Source organism: Stegostoma tigrinum, chromosome 36 (genome assembly GCF_030684315.1).
Source record: "Stegostoma tigrinum isolate sSteTig4 chromosome 36, sSteTig4.hap1, whole genome shotgun sequence".
Lineage (NCBI taxonomy): Eukaryota > Metazoa > Chordata > Chondrichthyes > Orectolobiformes > Stegostomatidae > Stegostoma > Stegostoma tigrinum.
Genome location: NC_081389.1, coordinates 26,423,864 through 26,444,357, shown reverse-complemented (window position 1 = coordinate 26,444,357; position 20,494 = coordinate 26,423,864). Strand labels below are relative to the sequence as shown.

Sequence of the window (20,494 nt, the reverse complement as noted above, 5' to 3'; positions counted from 1 at the left end):
TGCCACTGAATAAGCAAAGTAGATTCTTGACTAATTGAGTCTCAAACAGTACGGGGTAGGGAGGCAAACTGAGTTGACGGCATAATCAAATAAGCAAATTGATTGACTGAATAGCAGAGCAGGTTGATTGACCTAGTCTTACCCTCAATTTGTATGTTTTTATTCTTGACCTTTTGTATATCATCTCACCTCCAATGTCCTAAACTGACAGCAGAAGTCTCTACCTGACCTGCTCAATGTTTCTCAACAAATCATCATCAAAATCAGGCGAATCAGGCTTCCCATTTTTATCAGTCAATAATCCAAATCTTCACTGCAAGAGGAATAACAGGATGTTTAAGGGTGTGACTGGTACAGTATGGTTAAATTTTTATTGTTTACAAAAACCTAATTTAACATGGGACATATTTTGAGAAAGCTCATTTCTGCTACCACATTTTCAAAAGGTCATTCAGGGTTTTAGACATATTAAGATTTTTACTAAACAGAAGCAAAACTCAGACTAACAGTCTGTGTAGATTCTAAACAACACAGCTGATGTAAGTGGCTCACTGCCATTGTGGTTTGCAGCTGCAGTCAGCAGCTGCTGTACTGAGCTCCTCTCCCCAGATCACTTTACCCATTTGCCTCTCTCTGCCTAAATGTCCTCACTCTAGTGCAGCATTCCTATTCTGCCCTGTTGGACTCAGCACACCTCTGGGATGTTCCTATTACACTTTCATTTTAAATCAACATTCACTGTTCTGAGGAAGGGTCACTGGATCCAAAACATTAACTCTGATTTCTCTTCACAGATGCTGCCAAACCTGCTGAACTTTTTCAGCAATCTCTATTTTTATTTCACAGTGGAGCCTGACATCCTTGTTATTGGCCATACCACATACGGGCAAGAACTCTGTGTTAAGTACTAATCATTAGTGACTCCCAGTTGGATACTGGCCTGACATCAAACTGAGTGGTTAGAAACTGTGCAGTCACACAATGACTCCAGTATTATTCTATACTACCACTGACCTGCCCCTCCAATTATATACATAAACTGGCATCAGCCAAGTCACTAATGTCCAATATAACAACAAAGAGACAACAAATATTGTCTTCTCCCTACAGGCCGAGATGTGACATTGAAGACCAGAAGCTCCTCTTCCTATTTACTTTTGGTTAAACAGAGTTTGTAATCTGTTTCAGAGATCAGGCATTGGGGAGAGAGGCACAGAGTCAATGGATTACATGCAGAACAATCTGTAAAATTACAGTTAAATCCAACATTATTTGACACTAAAATCATCATATCGTGAATTATTTCTTTAGTACAGTATTGGTGGCGATTGTTCTATCACTGTGTTCATTGGACACAGTGATGATGAATACAGATCTGTCACTGTGTATTACTGAGATACAGTATTAGAGGTATAGGTCTGTCATTGTATTCTGGAGGTACTGTACCTGTGGATATAGGCTCTGTCACCGTATCATCGGAGTACAGCATTGTTGGATACAGGTTTGGCATTAGTCACCACATGGTACCATTCTGGTTTAAAGACATAATTATTAGACATGGGCCCCAGACAAAAAAATCCAGGCTACCCAAGAAAGGCTAAGGAGGGTATTAAGTTGAAAGAGAAAACATATAATAAGGGCAAAGTCAGAGATAACATGAAGACCAGAATAAATTTAGAATCCAGCAAAGGAGTACTAAAATAGAAAAAAAAGAGAAAATAAATGACGAAGGCAAACTAGTGAGCGATATAAAAACTATAATAAGAGCTTCTTTAAATATATAAAAAGGGAAAAAGAGGTCAAAGTTAACACAGGCCCCTTAGAAAATGAATCTGCGGAGTCAGCTATGGGAAATGAGAAAATTGTAGGGGAGTGATACAGATATTTTGCATCTTTCTTTACAGTGAAAGACACTTCTGACATCCTATTAATACTACAGGATATGGGGACAAATTAAAATATCATCACCATCACTAAAGTAGTAGACATATAATCCCTACAATGTGGAAACATGCCCTTTGGCCTAACAAGTCCACACCGACCCTCAAAGCATCCGACTTAGGCCCATCTAATCTACATATCCCTGAACACTATGGGCACTTTAGAATGGCCAATTCACCTAACCTGGACTGTGGGATGAAATGGAGTACCCGGAGGAAATCCAGTCAGACACAGGGAGAACGTACAAACTCCACTGAGGGTAGAATCAAACTGGGTTGCTGGCGCTATGAGGCAGGAGTGCTAAACAGTGAGCCACCATTCCACCCGGAGTATTAGACAAACTAATGGGTCTCAAGGCAGGTAAGTCCCCTGGTCCTAGTGGCTTGCATCTTAGGATCCTAAAAGAGGTAGCTACAGATATAGTAGATGCATTAGTTGTAATTTTCCAAAAATCCTTGGATTCTGGACAAGTACCAGACGATTGGAAAACTGCTAATGTCACACCCCTATTAAAAAAAGGAGGGGGGGGCAAAAAACTGGTAATTATAGGCCAATTAGCCTAACATTTACTGTTGGAATGGTATTGGAATGACTTACTAAGCAAGTAATAGCAGAACATTTGAAAAACCACTATCTCGCCTGTGTGGAGCCGAGGGAGACAGGGGAGATACTAAATGAGTATTTTGAATCAGTGTTTACCGTGGAGAAGGATATGAAAGCTGGAGAACTTAGGGAAACAAATTACAACATCTTGACAAATATCCATAATACACAGGAGGTGGTGCTAGACATCTTAAAATGCATATAGATGGATAAATCCCCATGACCGGATCAGGTGTAACCCAGAACTTTGTGGGAAGCTAGAGAAGTGATTGCTGGGCTCCTTGCTGAGATATCTGTATCACTGATAGCCACAGGCGAGGCGCTGGAAGACTGGAGTTTGCCAACATGGTGCCACTATTGAAGAAACGTGGTTAAAAAAAAGCCATGGAACCAAAGACCGGTGAGCCTGACATCGGTGGTGGGCACACTGTTGGAGGGGAACATGATGGACAGGATTTACATGTATTTGGAACGGCAAGGACTGATTAGGGATAGTTAACATGGTTTTGTGCGCAGGAAATTGTGTCTCACTAACTTAATGGAGTTCTTTGAAGAAGTAACGAAGAGGATTGATAAAGGCAGAATGGTAATGCAATATATATGGACTTCAGCAAGGTGTTCTACAAGATTCTGTGTGGTAGACTGGTTAGCAAGCTTAGATCACATGGAAAACAGACAGAACTAGCCATCTGGATACAAACAGGCTCAAAAATAGGAGACAAAGGGTGGTGTTGGAGGATTGCTTTTTTAGACCGGAGGCCTGTGACCAGCAGCATGCCACAATGATCCATGCTGGGTCCACTGCATTTCATCATTTATATAAATGATTTGGATGTGAAAATAGGAGGTATAGTTTCTAAGTTTGCAGATGACACCAAAATTAGTGGTACAGTAGACAGCCAAAAAGGCTATCTCACACTACAATACAGCCTTAATCAGAAGGACTGGTGGGCCGAGGAGAGGCAGATGGAATTTGGATGAATGTGAGGTGCTGCATTTTGGAAAGGCAAGTCAGGACAGCATTTACACCCTTAACGGTATGGGCTTGGGAGTGTTGCTGAACAAACAGACCTTGGAATGCAGATTCATAGTTCTTTGAAAGAAGAGTCACAGGTAGACAGGATAGTGAAAAAGGCATTTGGTACCCTTGCCTTTATTGGTCAGTGCACTGAGTGTTGGAGGTGGGAGGTCATGTTGCAGCTGTACAGGACATTGGAATACTGCTTTCACTCCTGGTCTCTCTGTTAATAGGAAGCATGTTGTGAAACTTGAGAGGGTTCAGAAAATATTTACAAGTATGCTGCTGAGATTGGAGGGTTTGAGCTATAGGGAGAGCTTGCATAGGCTAGGGCTACTTACCCTGAAGCGTCACAGGCTGAGGCGTGACCTTATAGAAGTTTATAACATCTGGAGGGGCACAGACAGGGTAAATAGTCAAGGTCTTTTCCCCAGGGTAGCAGAGTGCAAAACTAGAGGGTATAGGTTTCAGGTGAGAGAGGATATATTTTAATGACTATATACTTTTATATTTTTAAGGGGCAACTTTTTCACACAGATGGTGGTGTGTGTATGGAATGAGTTGCCAGAGGAAGTGGTGGAGGCTGATACAATTACGACATTTAAAAGGCATCTGGATGGTTATATGAATAGGAAGGGTTTAGAGGGATATGGGCCAAATACTAGCAAATAAGGCTAGATTAATTTAGGATATCTTGGTCAACATGGATGAGGTGGGCCGATGGATCTGTTTCAATGCTGTACAGCGCCATGACCCTAAGACTCTAATCAAGCAGAGTCAGTATAGCTTCATGAAAAGGGAATCATGTCTGGCAAGTTTTTTTGAAGGAGTCAAAGAGTGGATAGAGGAGAGCTAATAGATGTGTTGTACAGTATTTGGACTTCCGGAAGGCATTCAACAAAGTACCTCACAAAATGTTAAGTCATAAGGTAACAGCCCACTGTGTTGGAGGCAGGATATTGGCATAGAGAGAGAACTGGCTCATGGGCAGGACACAGTGAATAGGGAAGATGGGTTCTATTTTTCAGGCTGGTGACCAGTAATCAGCAGGATCAGTATTGGGTCCACAACTGCTTAAAGTTTATAGTAATGACTTGGAAGAAAGAAGTGAAGGCACTGTAGCAATATATTTGCAGATGACACTAACATAGCTGAAAAGTCATGTTGTGAAAGGGATGCAAATAGTTTACAGAGAGAAATTGATAGATTAAGTAAGTTTTCTTTATTTATTCATGGAATGGGGGTGTCACTGACTGGGTCAGCATTTAATACCAATCCCCAATTGCCCAGACGTCAGTTAAAAGTCAACCCAGATTTCTGTGGGTCTAGAGTCACATCTGGGCCAGACGAGGTAAGGTCGGTAGTTTCCTTCCCTAATGGATATTAGTGAACCAGTTGGGCTTTTCCAACAATCAACAATGGGTTCATCGTCATCATCAGACTCTTAATTCCAGATTTTATCTGCCATGGCCAGGAATCAAACCTGGGTCACCAAAATATTACTTGGGGGCCTGGATTAACAGTCTAGTTGTAATACCACTAGGCCAGCTTCCACTTTAGGGGCATGGTAGCTCAGTGGTTAGCACTACTTCCTCACAGTACCAGAGACCCAGGTGCCATTCCAGCCTTGGGTGACTGTGGAGCTTGCACCTTTTCCACACGTCTGCATGGGTTTCTACCAGTTGTTCTTGTTTTATTCCATAGTCCAAAGGTGTGCAGGTTAGGTGGATTGGCCATGGTAAATGCAAGGTTATCGGGATAGGGTGGGTGTTTGGGTTGGATGCTGTTTGGAGCATCTGTACAGACACAATGGGCTGAATGGCCTCTTTCCAAACCGTAAAGATTCTATGAAGTAAGTAGGCAATAAGTTTGAAAATAGTGTATAAATGCGGGGAAAAAGTGAGCTACTCATTTTGGAAGGGAGAACAAAAGAACAGAATATTATTTAAATGGAGAAAAACTGCAGAAATCTGCAACACAAAGGGATTCGTGCACAAATACAGGAAATTAGCACACAGGTGCAAAGATAATCAGGAGGCTAATGGAGCATTGGCCCTTATTTAAAGTGGGTTTAAGTACAAGAGTGGGAAGACCTAGTGCAACAAGGTGCTGGTGAGGCCATATCTGCAATACTGTGAGCCGTTTCTGTCTCCTTATTTGAGGAAAGATATCATTTCACTGGTAGTAGTTCAGTGAGGTTCTTTCGGATGACTATTTGTATGGAGGGAACGTCTTATGGACAAAGGCTAAAACATTTGGGATCCTACACGCTGGAGTTTAGAAGAATAAAAAGTGATCTTACTTACCATGTAGGATTCTTAAGGGAAAAACTGAAGGAACTGTGGATGCTGTAAATCAGAAACAAAAGCAGAAATTGCTGGAAAAGCTCTACAAGTCTGGCAGCATTTGTGGAGGTTCTGAGGAAGGGTCACTCAATCCAAAATGTTAACTCTGATTTCTTTCCACAGATGCTGCCAGATCTGCTGAGCTTTTCCAGAATTTTTAAGAAGCTTGACAGGGTGAATTCTGAGAAGATATTTCCCCTTGTGGAATAGTCCAGAACAAAAAGGCATAAATGCAGAACACTAAGGCACCAATTTAAGACTGAGATGAGAAGGAATTCTTTTCTTCCAGAAGGTTGGGAGTTTTTGGAACTCCTTGCGACCGAGAGCTGTTGGGGCAGAGTTCTTGTGTAAATTCAAGGCTGAGATGGATTTTTGAAGATTAGGGGAATCAAGGGTTAGGGAAAAGGGCAGGAAAGTGGATGTGAGGAATGTTGAATTGGCCATGATTCTATTGAATGGGAGAGCTAGTTTGAGGGGCTGAATGGCCGACTCCTGTTCCTATTTCTTATGGCCCTGAACCAGGACTGATGGCTGACTAATCTTGTTCTGAATTTCCTACCTTCCTGAGACTTCACAAAATTCAATGCTATTGCCGTACCATATAACATGGAATATCCATATTCTGCTTTCCTTTATTCTCTGGAACACGTAGTAAACAGGGGAATTGCTCAGAAGCTACAGAAGGGCTGTTGTTGCCCAACTTCCGAAGCAACAACACTTTGCTTGCCATGATCTGGAAATGTTGAACTCAGTGAAATTTTCCTGTTTTGCTGTAAATTATTCACTGTAAAGGGAGCAGTTCTGAACTATACTCCCTCACATCTTGTTGACTGCTTGTTTGAAACAGATGGCTGACTTGTCGCCTTTTCAGAGATGCACGGATAACTAACTGCAAGTAACATATTGTGGATAGTGTCGGAATAAAGATACAAAATGCAGGCATTGCCAGATGCGATACTGAGTCACATAGCCCAAAAGGTTCCAACTTTGTTCCTGTAAGTCCAAAGATGTGCAGGCTAGCTGGATCGGCCATGCTAAATTGGTCATAGTGTTCAGGGGCATATGGGTTATAGGGGGATGGGTCTGGGTGGGATGCTTCAAGGGGCGGTGTGGACTTGTTGGGCCAAAGGGCCTGTTTCCACACTGTAAGGAATCTAATCAATCAAGTATGAAAGGCAAAGGGAAGAGAGGAGAGACCTCTAGGCTAGGCAGGGGAATAAAAATCTAGCTCCTGTTTTCAATTAATGCCCAATGACTCCTAGTGGAAATCATTTTATAAATTCTAGTAATGTAAAGATTAAGTCTCCTTCACTGTCATGTTCCACTGTCAAGTTTCAGGGACAAAGTATGATCCAAGCAGGTTTTGAAGGTCCTGAACACACATCAGACCCAAAACAGAGAACAGAGCAATGTGTACAGCAACTAGCAGTAATGTGATTGAGTAATAAGAGGTGTATTTTGTCGTTTTTTTGTTGAAGGAAGTTTGAGATGGAGATACTGAGCAGTCTACTCAAAACCAATAGAATAAACAACTTATGAGCCCTTGGGCATTTTTTTAAAGTTGGAACAATACAAGCAGCCCGAATAGGTGGGGTTAAGCTCGCAGAGAACCAGAATTTTAGTTTTGGCTTTCTGTAGTTTCTGGGGTCTTGAAGCTGGATGTGGAAGCTCTTATTCCTCTCTCTGCTATAGCTAAAAGCTGGGGATCTCTTCCTGCTGCTAGAACTGCATATAAGACAATTTATCTTACTGAATTTGCCTTTACCAAGGATTTGTTCATGGGATATTACTATATTAGAACAGTTACAGAGTCATAGAGGTCTGCAGCATGAGAACAGGCCTCTCAGCACGATTTGCTCATGCTGCCCAGTTTTCACAGTATAAACTAGGATTTGCTAAGATGCTACCTGGACAGGAAAGGTTTGTGTTATGAGGAGAGGTTGGACGGGCTGGGATTCTTTTTCCTGGAGTATAAGAGACTGAGGGGTGACCTTATAATGGTATATAATATCATGAGAGCCACATATCAAGTAGATAGCTGATAGCTTTTCCCTGTGTTAGGGGAGTCTAAAACTAGAGAGCATAGGTTTGAGGTGAGAGAGGAGATATACAAAAGGGTCCAGAGGGACAATTCTTTCACACAGAAGGTAGTGAGAATCTGGAATGAGTTGCCAGAGGCAGTGGTGGAAGCGAGTACAATTTCATCATCTGAGAACCATTTGGACAGATACACGGATGGGATAAGTGTGGAGGGATATGGACCAAATGCAGGAAAATTGGATCAGTGATAATGGGAACTGCAGATGCTGGAGAATCCAAGATAACAAACTGTGAAGCTGGATGAACACAGCAGGCCAAGCAGCATCTCAGGAGCACAAAAGCTGATGTTTCAGGCCTAGACCCTTCATCAGAAGGGGGGGGGGGGGCACTCTCTGATGAAGGGTCTTGTCCCAAAACATCAGCAGCCTGCTGTGTTCATCCAGCCTCACATTTTATTATCTTGGATTCTCCAGCATCTGCAGTTCCCATTATCACTGATACAATTTTAACCTCACTGCGAAGCCTCTTCCAGGGATGCCTAACCTGAAGAAGTTACCCTCCTCCCTCCAGACCAACCTCAGGGAATCTCTCTCCCATTGCAGCTCTCTTGTAATCTCTTCCGACTTCCCTGGACTGACCTATCCCCTCCCTACCTCCCCACCTATACTCTCCTCTCCACCTATCTTCTTTTCTCTCCATCTTCGGTCCGCCTCCCCCTCTCTCCCTATTTATTCCAGAACCCTCACCCCATCCCCCTCTCTGATGAAGGGTCTAGGCCCGAAACGTCAGCTTTTGTGCTCCTGAGATGCTGCTGGGCCTGCTGTGTTCATCCAGCCTCACATTTTATTATCTTGGATTCTCCAGCATCTGCAGTTCCCATTATCACTTCAGAAAGGGTCATCTAGGCCTGAAACGTCAAGCTTTCTTGCTCCTCTGATGCTGCTTGGCTGGCTGTGTTCATCCAGCTCCATACCTTGTTATCTCAGATTCTCCAGCATCTGCAGTTCCTATTATCAAAGAAATGGAAAATCAGTTGAACAATTACTTTGGAACTGTCTTCACTAAGGAGGACACAATCTCCAGAAAATGCTAGGGAACTAAATGAAAGAAGAACTGAAGGAGATCCTTATTAGTCAAGAAATGGTGTTGGGGAAATTGATGGGATTAAAACCCAATAAATCCCTAGGATCTGATGCTCTGCATCCCAGAGTAATTAAGGAAGTGACCCTAGAAATAGTGGATGCATTGCTAATCATTTTCCAGCATTCTGTAGACTCTGGGAGAGTTCCAGGGTAGCTAATATAACTCCATGCTTTAAAAAAGGAGGGAGACAGAAAATGGGGAATTATAGGCAGTTAGCCTGACATCGGTGTTGGGGAAAATGCTGGAGTTAATCATTAAGGATGTAATAATAGCATTTGGAAAATGGTGACAGAAGCAGTTCCAGTCGGCATGGATTCACTAATGGGAAATCATGCCTGACAAATCTCCTGGAATTTTTTGAGAATGAGGCCAATAGAGTAGACAACAGTAGGTCTGAACTTTCAAAAGGCTTTTGACAAGATTCCACACAAAACATTAGTAAGGAAAATTAAAGCTCATGGTATCGGAGGTAATGTATTGGCATGGATAGAGAATTGGTTGGCAGACAGGAAGAAGCACTGGAATAAACGGGTCATTTTCAGAGAGGCGGGCAGTGATGAATGGGGCCCCACATGGTTCAATGCTGGGAACCCAGCTTTTCAAAATATACATTAATGATTTGGGCAAACAAATTGAATGCCATATCTCCAAATTTGCAGATGACACTAAGCTGTATGCTATGCTCTGAGGAGGCTACTAAGAGATTGCAGGCTTGCTGGCTGAGTGGGCAAATAATTAGCAAATGCAATATAATGAGGATAAATGTGACATTATCCATAGAGCGGACGAGTTGGCTAGACAGCATTTGAAAGCAGTATAATATGTTGAAACAGGAAGCAGACAGGAAATCAAAAATTCCTAATTTTGCTAATGGAGATGAAGTGTTAGTGTGACTCCCAGCAGCAGGCAAACCTTTAAAGGCAAGGTTTAGTGGGCCTTCTCAAATAAGAAAGTAGTGAGATGAATTACTTGATAAGAATGCCAAATGAAAGAAATCTCACAGATTATGTCATATTAATATGCTCAAAATTTGTTTTGATAGGGAAGGAATGCTATTACTGGAGTGAAGAACTATGTTCAGATGCTTTTGAATTGGACATTCCTCTAGCTAAATTGGACAACGGGGAAGTTCTTAAAAATTGTGGTAAATTATTGAGTTACTTTCCAGAGGAAAATTGAAATGACCTGTGAGAGTTATTAAAGTCACATGCAGAGATATGTGGGAATAAGCTGAGAAATACTAGCCTGATTATACATGATGTACATATAGGAATTTTTTTTTCATATACAAGTGCTGTTTCAATTAAGTAACACCCTTATAGACTTAACCCTCTAAAGTTGGCACAGGTTCAAAAACAGATTGAACACAAGCTCAAAGACAACATAAGCAGCTCACCCATAGTAATGGTGCCAATACCAGATGCCACCCAATGATTATGTGTGGACAATCACAAAGTCGTTGCAGTTACAAAATCTGATTCATATCCTATTCCATGTTTGGAAGACAGTACTGAGAAGGTGGGACAAGCAACTTATATTTCTAAGTTGGGATTACTCAGAGGATACTGGTAGGTACCTTTATGCGAAGGAACGAAGTAAATTTTGGGTTTCATGACACCAAATTGACTGTGCCAGTTTACATGTGCAGCCACATTTTAAAGATAAACCAATAAAGTCATTTCGGGATTACCCAATTGTGTAAAGTACATCGACAATCTGGTGCTTTTTCGTCACATATGGAGAGACATTTGGAGCATGTATCAGAATTGTTTGATCGACTTCAGAAGGCAGGCTTGGTGATAAACCTGGCTAAGACAGCTATCACAAAAGCCCAAGTCACATTACTGGGCCATGTTTTAGAGATGGACAGATAGCTCTACGCGATGTGAATTCAAAGGTTACTAGAGAGTTGCCCAAACCATCAATGAAGAAGGAAGTGCTATGATTCCTAAGACTGAGTGGGTTTAAGTTTGCACTGAATTTTAGCAGTGTGGTTGACTGACTCTTGTTTGTTTTTTTTGTTTGTATATTGATGGGTCATTTTTAAGATACGGAGGTGTGATATTGAGGCTTAAAGACACGTATTTTGTCTTTTTTTGTCATCAATATTAAGACAGAGATGTTGAACAGCCTGCTCAAAGACAATAGAGCAAACAACTGGTGAGGCCTTAGGGCATTTTTCAAAACATTGAAACAACAGGAGCAGCCTAGGTGAGTGGGGTCAAGCTCCCACAGAACCAGGATTTTTAGTTTTAGTTTACTGCAGTTGCTGGGTTCATGAAGCTGCATGTGGAAGCTCTTATGCCTCGACAGCTAAAAGCTGGGGATCTCTTCCTGCTGCTAGAATTACATGTGAGACAAACTATCTCACTGAGTTTATCTTTGCCAAGGGTCTATTTTTTGGACGTTACTGTATTGGAACAGTTATTTAGTAGTAGTTTATCCATATATAACATTTTGTTAAGCATTTCAATAGAGCTACAGTTAAGCCAATTTTTAAAAAAAATTTGTTTGTATTTTAACTTTAGTGTGAAAATAAAGTGTGTTTCACTTAAAGTCAATAGTTTGATCATTTGAATTGCATCTGGAAGGCAATGCCTTGCACTCGCCTTTAAATGAGAAACTGATAGGGTCTAGACGGTCATCTTAATATATTTTGAGGGGGTTTGGTCTGATCTATAACGGTAAATAATAACCATTACAGTAGCAGTGTAGTCAATACAATATACAATAACTAACCTGCTCAATAAGTAATAGTAATAATAGAACATAGAACAGTACAGCACAGTACAGGCCCTTCGGCCCACGATGTTGTGCCAAACTTTTACTCTAATCCTAAGGTCTATCTAACCTCCAGCCCTACGTTATACTATCATCCATATGCCTATCTAATAGCCACTTAAATGCTCCTAATAAGTTCAACTCCACTACCGCCTCTGGCAATGCATTCCACACCCCAACCACTCTCTGAGTAAAGAACCTACCTCTGACGTCTCCCCTGCATCTACCTCCACTCACTCTGAAACTATGCCCCCTCGTAATAGCTACCTCCACCCGAGGAAAAAGTCTTTGGCTGTCTATCTATACCTCTGATCATTTTGTATACCTCTATCAAGTATGGTGTGGCATACTGTGCCATTTCTCAGCCCAGCTCTGCATCCTATCAATGTCCCTTTGTAAACTAGAACAGCCCTCCGCGCTATCCACAACGCAACCCACTTTCATATCCTCCGCGAACTTGCTAATCCACACTTCCACTCCTTCATCCAAATCATTTACAAAAATCACAAATAGAAGTGGACCCAGGACAGATCCTTGTGGTACACCACTCGTAACTGAGCATCATGTTGAATATTTTCCATCCGCTATCACCCTTTGTCTACCACTCATCCTTCATCGTCCTAAAGAGAACAGCCCTAGCTCTCTCAACCTTTCCTTGTAAGACTTTCCCTCAACTCTCGGCAACATCCTTGTAAATCTCCTCTGCACCTTTTCCAACACCTTCACATCTTTCCTGTAAAGAGGCGACCAGAACTGGACACAATACTCCAGATGTGGTCAAACCAGGCTTTTGTACAGCTGGAGCATAACTTCACGGCTCTTGAACTCAATCCCTCTATTAATTAAAGCTAACACACCATACGCCTTCATAACGACTCTATCCACCTGGGTGGAAGCTTTCAGGGAACTATGAACATGAACCCCAAGATCCCTCTGCTTCTCCACACTGCCAAGAATCTTTCTGTTAACCCTACATTCTACTTTCAAGTTTTTCCTTCCAAAGTAAATCACCGCACACTTTATAGAGTTAAATTCCATCTACCACTTCTCAGCCCAGCTCTGCATCATATCAATGCCCCTTTGTAACCTAGAACAACCCTCTGCACTGTCCACAACGCGACCCACCTTCGTATCATTCGCGAACTTGCTAATCCGTCTTTCCACTCTTTCATCCAAATCACTTACAAAAATCACAAATAGAAGAGGACGCAGGACAGATACCTGTGGTACACCACTCGTAACTGAGCATCATGTTGAATATTTTCTGTCCACTACCGCCCTTTGTCTTCTAAGGGTTAGACAATTCTGAATCCAATCTGCCACATTTCCCACTATTCCATGCCTCCTTACCTTCTGCATGAGCCTACCATGAGGAGCCTTATCAAACGCCTTACTTAAATCCATGTATACCACGTCCACTGCTCTACCTTCATCCACATGTTTGGTCACGTCTTCAGAGTTCAATAACGTTCATGAGGCATGATCTACCGCTCACAAATCCATGCTGACTATCAAGAATCAAACTGTGCCTCTCCAAGTGATCATAAATCCTATCTCTCAGAGATAGTAATAACAATAGTAATAACTAGTATTAATAGTTAAAACCACACAGTAAATAAAGTGACACAAAAGATGCAACAAGCAGAAGAAAGTAACCAACAGAGTACCCAATACAGTAACTGTTACAGTAACCAGCATATCGAATCACTCGGATTCCTGCTTAGTAATTTTGGCCTCTGTATTTAACACATGCTTACTCACTGCCAAATTGCAGCTACTAAGAGACTGTGTCTTCTTGTCTTGACTTCAGGATGCAATGACAAGGATATGCCATCCAGAGATATGGAGAAATTTCTTCACCAAGACAGTGGTGAGCCTGTAGAATTCTCTGCCACAGAACACTGCTGAGGCCAAAATATTTAAGGTTTTCAAGAAGAAGTTAGATTTAATTCTAAACACTAAAGGGGTCAATGGATAGGGAACAAAAGCAAGAATGGTACTAAGTAGGATGATCATATTGACTGGCACAGCAGACTGAAAGAACTAACTGGCCTTCTACTATTCTTACTTTCTAATGTTTCAAATCCTGGACAAATGTCATTTATTAAATAAACAAATGAGGAATATAAAAAAAGACCGCAGTAGTTTCCATAGGTGTACAAAGAGAGAAGATTAACAAAAAACAGATAAGGCAGCATTAAAAAGAGCTAGGAAAATTTATAATGGGGTATTAGGAAATTGAAGAGAGCCTCTAAATAAATATTCATCACTTAATCCCCACTATAAAAATCTTGATGGGGTTCCATTGACCAGAAATTTAACTGGACTCACCATATAAATACCGTGGCTACAAGAATAGGTCAGAGGGTAGGAATCCAGCAGTGACTAATCTCCTGACTTCCCAAAGCCTGTCCACCAAAGACATAAGGCAGGAGTGTAATGGAATACTCCCCACTGGACTGGATGGCTGCAGCTCCAACAACACTCAAGAAGCTTGACACCATTCAGAACAAAGCAGCCCACTTGATTGAACTTGAAAGTTCAACTGCTAGCTGATATTCGTATATTCTGATGGCTAGTTTCCTTCCTGTCTGTCCGATGTAATATTTGTGGCAATTGTTGCATGGGATTTTGTAACCTACACAGGTTCTGCGTGTTGTGGGAATGGGGTCTTTAATCCTTGTGAGTATTTGCCGTAGAGTGGCTGTAGGCTTGTGTGTTACCATGATCTCAGTGGTCTTCGGAGTCTCGATGTCAGATCTGATATGCTTTTGATGTAGGGCAGTGTGGCCAGTGTTTTAGGGCTGGGTCCTCCTGTTGTTGTCTGTTTAGTAGGCACCTGCAGATGAAGTTGCAAGGATATCCATACAAAGCAAAGCTTTTGTATAGGTGTTCTTCCTCTTTCCTGCCCAGTTCTGGAGGGTTGCAGTGATTCATGGCCCATTCAAGCAGTGTCGTACTGCAGCTTTGTTTGTGAACATTTGGGTGTTTGCTGTGAAAGTTTAGGATTGGAACAATGTGGGTTGGCTTTTCTGTATACTGAGGTTTGAAACTCCCTGGTGGTCATACGCTCAACGCTGATGTTCAGAAACAGAAGCTGATTGTTGTTTTCTTCTCCTCTTGTGAATTTTAGGTCTGGCAGTGTGCATGGAGAGAAAGCTGAACTAACATTTGGTGACCTTTTTCAGAACTGTTCATAAAACATAGAACATAGAACAATACAGCGCAGAACAGGCCCTTCGGCCCTCGATGTTGCACCGACCTGTGAACTAATCTAAGCCCCTCCCCTTACACTATCCCATCATCATCCATATGCTTATCCAAGGACTGTTTAAATGCCCCTAATGTGGCTGAGTTCACTACTTTGGCAGGCAGGGTGTTCCACACCCTTACCACTCTCTGAGTAAAGAAACTGCCTCTGACATCTGTCTTAAATCTATCACTCCTCAATTTGTAGCTATGCCCCCTTGTACAAGCTGAAGTCATCATCCTCAGAAAAAGACTCTCACTGTCCACCCTATCTAATCCTCTGATCATCTTCTATGTCCCTATTAAATCCCCTCGTAGTCTCCTTCTCTCCAATGAGTACAGATCCAAGTCCCTCAGCCTTTCTTCATAGGGCCTGCGCTCCAGACCAAGCAACATCCTGGTAAATCTCCTCTGCACCTTTTCCAATGCTTCCACATCCTTCCTGTAATGGGACGGCCAGAACTGTATGTCATATTCCAAGTGAGGCCGCACTAGCATTTTGTACAGTTGCAGCATGACATCACGGCTCTGGAACTCAATCCCTCTACCAATAAAACCTAAAACACCGTAAGCCATCTTAACAGCACTATCAACCTGGGTGGCAACTTTCAGGGATCTATGCACATGGTCACCAAGATCCCTCTGCACATCTACACTACCAAGAATCTTTCCATTGACCCGGTATTCTGCCTTCCTATTATTCCTCCCAAAGTGAATCACCTCACATTTATCTGTATTAAACTCCATCTGCCACCTTTCAGCCCAATTCTGCAGCTTATCCAAGTCTCCCTGCAACCTGCAACATTCTTCCACACTGTCCACCAGTCCACCGACTTTAGTGTCATTGGCAAACTTACTAACCCATCCACCTATGCCTGCATCTAAGTCATTTATAAAAATGACAAACAGCAGTGGTCCCAAAACAGATCCTTGAGGCACACCACTAGTGACCGGACTCCAGGCTGAATATTTTCCATCAACCAACACTTGTTGCCTTCTTACAGAAAGCCAGTTTCTAATCCAAACTGTTAAATCTCCCTCAATCCCGTGCCTCTGTATCTTCTCCAACAGCCTACCATGTGGAACCTTATCAAAGGCTTTACTGAAGTCCATGTACACCATATCAACTGCCCTACCCTCATCCACATGGTTGGTCACCTTCTCAAAAAACTCAATGAGGTTTGTGAGACACGACCTGCCCTTGACGAATCCATGCTGACTATCTCCAATCAAATTGTTGCTTGCTAGATGATTATAAATCCTATCTCTTATAATCCTTTCCAAAATCTTTCCTACAATAGATGTAAAGCTCACAGGTCTATAATTACCTGGGTCATCCCTACTGCCTTTCTTGAACAAGAGCACATATTTGCAATCCTCCAGTCCTCGGGTACTAAATCTGTAGACAATGAGGACTGAAAGATCAAGGCCAAAGGCTCCGCCACCTTCTCCCTAGCTTCTCAGACAATCCTCGGAAAAATCCCATCCAGCTCAGGGGATTTATCTACCTTCACACCTTCTAGATTTGATAACACCTCCTCCTTACTAACCTTAATCCTTTCAATTCTGGTAGCCCGTAACTCAGTCATCTCCTCTACAATATTCTCCTGTTCCTGAGTGAAAACAGATGAGAAATAATCATTTAGCGCCTCTCCAATCTCCACAGGGTCCACACACAACATCCGACTTCTGTCTTTGACTGGCCCTATTCCTAACCTAGTCATCCTCTTATTCCTCACATACCTATAGAAAGCTTTAGGGTTCTCCTTTAGTCTACCTGCCAATGTCTACTCATGTCCCCTCCTTGCTCTTCTTAACTCTCTCTTTAAATCCTTCCTAGCTAATCTGTAACTCTCCATCGCCTCATGTCAACCATCTCGCCTCATCGTCACATAAGCCTACCTCTTACGCTTAACAAGAGATACAATTTCTTTAGTAAACCACAGTTCCCTTACCTTATCGCTTCCTCCCTGCCTGACAGGGACATATCTATCAAGAACATGCAATATCTGTTCCTTAAACCAGCTCCACATTTCAATTGTCCCCATCCCCTGCATTTTGCTAACCCATTCTATGCCTCCTAAGTCTTGCCTAAGCGTATTATAATTGCCCTTCCCCCATCTATAACTCTTGCCCTGTGGCATGTTCCTATCCCTTTCCATTGCTAAAGTAAACATAACCGAATTATGGTCACTTTCTCCAACCTACTCAACCTACCAATAAATCAAACACCTGACCTGGTTCATTACCAAGTACCAGATCCTGTGTGGCCTCCTCTCTGGTCGGCCCTTCGACATACTGAGTCAGGAAACCCTTCTGCACACATTAGACAAAGACTGATACATCCAACGTACTAAAGTTATAGCTCTTCCAGTCAACGTTAGGGGAGTTAAAGTCTCCCATAATGACCACCCTGTTCTTTTCACTCCTGCCCAGAATAGTTTTGCCGATCCTCTCCTCCACATCCCTGGAACTTTGCGGAGGCCTATAATAAACTCCCAGTGTGACCTCTCCCCTCCTGTTTCTGACCTCAGCCCATACCACCTCACTAGACAAGTCTTCATTAAAAGTTCTTTCAGCCACCGTTATACTGTCCTTGACTAACAAAGCCACACCTCCCCCTCTTTTACCACCTTCTCTGACCTTAATGAAAGATCTAAACCCTGGAACCTGCAACATCCATTCCTGACCCTGCTCTATCCATGTCTCTGAAATGGCCACAACATCGAAGTTCCAGGTACCTATCCAAGCTGCAAGCTCACCCACCTTATTCCGGATACTCCTGGCGTTAAAGTAGACACACTTCAACCCATCTTGCCATCTGCCAGCACACTCCTGTGACAGTGAGGTCCTGTCCATGTCCTCCCTACACTCATTCTCCTGTGTACTGGGACTACACCTCAGTTTCCCATCCCCCTTCTGAGCTAGTTTAAATCCACCCGAATGGCGCTAGCAAATTTCCCACCCAGGATATTAGTGCCCCTCTGGTTCAAGTGGAGACTGTCCTGTTTGTAGAGGTCCCACCTTCCCCAGAATGAGCCCCAATTGTCCATGTACCAGAAGCCCTCCCTCCTGCACCATCCCTGCAGCCACGTGTTCAGCTGAAATCTCTCCCTGTTCTTTGCCTCGCTGTCACGTGTCACGGGTAACAAATCAGAGATAACCACTCTATTTGTTCTAGCTCTCAGCTTCCACCATAGCTCCCTGAAATCCTGCCTGACATCCCTATGCCTCTTTCTACCTATGTCATTGGTGCCTATGTGGTTCATGACTTGGGGCTGGTCACCCTCACCCTTCAGGACCCCAAAGACACGATCCAAGACGTCACGGACCCTGGCACCTGGGAGACAACACACCAACCGTGAGTCTCTTTTGTTCTCGGCAAACCTTCTATCAGTCCCTCTAACTATTGAGTCCCCAATGACTATCACTCTCTTCCTATCCCCCCTTCACTTCTGTGCAAGAGGGACAAACTCTGTGCCAGAGACTTCCACCTTACTGCATGCTCCTGGTAAGTCGTTCACCCCCCAACAGTATCTAAAACGGTATACTTGTTTTTCAGGGGAACGACCACAGGGGATCCCTGGACTGACTGCTTTTCCCCCTTCTAACAGTTACCCAGCTTTCTTCACGCTTAGCAGTAAGTACTTCCCTGTCACTCTTGTCTATCACTGACTCTGCCTCCTGAATGATCCAAAGTTCATCCAGCTCCTGCTCCAGTTCCCTAACACGGTCTTGGAGAAGCAAGAGTTGGGTGCACTTCCTGCAGACGTATTTGGATGGGACACGAATGGCATCCCTCACCTCATACATCATGCAGGAGGAACATGCCTCTACCTGCACTGCCATCCCTGCTAATCCCCTAAACAGAAAGTAAAGAAAAAAGAGAAGCCTACCAAGATTTGTCCCTGGTGTATAAGGTTAGAGGAGGTGGATGGATGGTGGTGGATCACTTATATAGCAGAGGGATGAAAAAAAAAGTCCCTCCCTTCCCAGAAACCTCTGCTCCAAGGTGCTGCTGCTGTAACCAGAAATGAAAGGCTCCGACGCTCGAGGTAAGCTTTTAAAGTTTAAAAAATCTCTGACTCACCGGCTTCCCGACAGGGCCCTGGTCCAAGCTCCCGCTCGCACTGCTGCTGCAACCAGAAATGGACTGTTTCAAAGAAGGATCACCGGAAAACGTTAACTCTGCTTTCGCTCCACACATACTGCCAGATCTGCTGAGTGTTTCAAGCAATTTATCTAATTGTTTTTGATTTCCAACATTGTTACATTCAGATAATCAGAGAGCTTTTGATACACAACAGGCTGGTAATTTAGACCAGATGGGATTAAGGGGAATGCACTGCATGGATTGAGAACTGGTTGATGGATAGTCATAGGGAATACGCAAGGTATTGTATATTGAAATTGCTGAGGATGGCAGAATCTCATTGGGTTAAATAAATTAAAGTTACTGTCAACAGTTAAACTTCGTGTGTCCCAGCATAGTCCCTGATGATGACACCTCTGGGATGTGCACCTAGTTGCAACGCCTGGAAGTCCATGTTAGGAAGCTGGATGCACTCAGGATCATCTGAGATGCTGAATGTATCATGGATAAGAGTTTAAGTGAGCTAGAGGCAGAGTTGTGGTGATCACCAGGAAAGGCAAAGGGCAGAGAGTGCAGGAATCACCTGTGGCCATTACCCTTGAAAACAATTGCAATGTTTTGGATACTTTTGGAGGGGGATGACTGTTCAGGGGAAAGCAGTAGTACCCAGGTCCATGGCAGTATGGCTGGGTCTGGGGCATAACAAGAAACTGTAAAGGTAAACAGGGAACTTTGATAGTTAGCGGGGGCAGACAGGAGATCCCACTGCTGCAAACGGGAATCCAAGTTGGTGTGTTGCAACCCGGGTGGCAGGGTCAAGGATGTCTCCGAGCAGCTGCAGAACATTTTCAATGGGGGAGGGTGAGCAGTCAGAAGTCATTGGTACAAATGGCATAACTAATAATAGGGATGGTGTCCTGCAGAGTGATTGTAGAGAGTTAGGCAAAAGTTAAAAACCAGGACCTCAATGGTGATAATCTCCAAATTATTTCTGGTGCCACATGCTAGTGAGGGTAAAAGAACAGGAGGATGTGGCAGATGAACGCATAGCTAAAGAATTGGTGCAGGAGGCAGGGATTCAGATTCTTAGATAATTGGGATCTTTTCTGGGGCAGAGGTGACCTGTTCAAGAGGGGTGGTTTGCACCTGAACTGGAGGGGGACCAATATCTTGGTGAGCAAATTTTCTAGTGCTACAACAGACGGTTTAAACTGGATTAGCAGGGGAGTGGGATCCTCAACAGCAGGACAGCAAGTGCAAGGCTGGAGGAGATACAGTAAT

At 43.0% G+C, this 20,494-nt stretch overlaps 1 protein-coding gene across 6 annotated transcripts in view; it reads right to left on the bottom strand.

Moving 5' to 3' along the window:
* Positions 1 to 20,494, bottom strand: part of apba2b (amyloid beta (A4) precursor protein-binding, family A, member 2b) — a 164,989-nt gene that overhangs the window by 51,011 nt on the left and 93,484 nt on the right. Inside the window, exon 2 of one of the 6 annotated variants that reach the window (XM_059640143.1) lies at positions 8,788 to 8,954. The exons of 3 other annotated variants lie outside the window; for them this stretch is intronic. The gene's annotated coding sequence lies outside the window, so the exon portion shown is untranslated. Of the gene's footprint in view, positions 1 to 1,446; positions 1,513 to 8,787; positions 8,955 to 19,210; positions 19,312 to 20,494 lie in introns of those variants that run through there. 2 more of the 6 variants (XM_059640144.1, XM_048520790.2) reach the window with 2 other exon arrangements.